The 1,212-nt window shown below is 41.3% G+C and overlaps 1 pseudogene; it reads left to right on the forward strand.

The window, feature by feature from the left end:
* Positions 1-260: 260 nt before the first annotated feature.
* Positions 261-723, forward strand: LOC149198823 (uncharacterized; annotated as a pseudogene).
* Positions 724-1,212: the final 489 nt, after the last annotated feature.

A 1,212-nucleotide genomic window follows, 5' to 3' on the forward strand; every position in this document is an offset into this window, starting at 1 on the left:
TCCAACCACTCATTCTAAACACAGCATCTTCTAGGCCTTAATTCAACCAAAACCATGACATCTAACACAGACCAACTTTCAATCATTATGAAGTGATATGCTGAATGAGCCATTTCCAAGAAGGACTAACAAGGTAAGCTCCAGATTCGGCTCTTTATAAACTAAAAAACAAGGTTTAAACCGGCTCTTCTTCTTCGTACTCGGCCTCATCATCTGCAGTTGCATCTTGATACTGCTGATACTCTCACACCAAATCATTCATGTTACTCTCTGCCTCTGTGAATTCCATCTCATCCATGCCCTCACCAGTGTACCAGTGCAAAAATGCTTTTCTCCTAAACATGGCAGTGAATTGTTCGCTGACTTGCCTGAACATTTCTTGAATTGAAGTAGAGTTTCCAATGAAGGTGGATGCCATCTTAAGACCTTTTGGAGGAATGTCACAAACACTAGACTTCACATTGTTTGGTATCCACTCCACAAAATAAGAGGAATTTTTGTTTTGAACATTCAACATTTGTTCATCTACTTCTTTTGTGCTCATACGTCCACGGAACATAGCAGAGGCTGTCAGGTAACGCCCATGTCGAGGGTCAACTGCACACATCATGTTCTTGGCATCCCACATTTGCTGTGTAAGTTCAGGCACAGTGAGGGAGCGGTATACTTGGGATCCTCTAGATGTCAAGGGAGCAAATCCCACCATAAAGAAGTGTAAGCGAGGGAATGGAATCAGGTTAACTGCGAGTTTACGCAAATCAGAGTTTAACTGTCCAGGGAACCGCAAGCAGCATGTACATCCACTCATTGTTGTAGATATTAAATGGTTAATATCTCCAAATGTGGGCGTTGTTAACTTCAAGGTTCTGAAGCAAATGTCGTAAAGTGCTTCATTGTCAAGAACCATGCATTCATTTACATTCTCCACCAATTGATGTACAGAAAGAGTTGCATTATAAGGCTCCACCACTGTGTCCGATACCTTAGGTGATGAAAAAAAGCAGAGAAAGTTAACATCATTCTGTCTGGGTACTCCTCCCTTATTTTCGAAATCAAGAGAGTCCCCATTCACGATCCTAAACAAATATTTCCCTTGTAGAAAGCTACATATTGTCCTGCTGCAAGTCCTTGATCATCTTCTAATAGTTTGACTATGGCGATCTCTTGAGCAGTTTCTCCCAAGATCAGATGTTCGTTTTCTTTATGAAGGTT

Source organism: Pinus tabuliformis, chromosome 2_1 (assembly GCF_031772625.1).
Source record: "Pinus tabuliformis cultivar Carrire ecotype Pingquan chromosome 2_1, CPIR1, whole genome shotgun sequence".
Lineage (NCBI taxonomy): Eukaryota > Viridiplantae > Streptophyta > Pinopsida > Pinales > Pinaceae > Pinus > Pinus tabuliformis.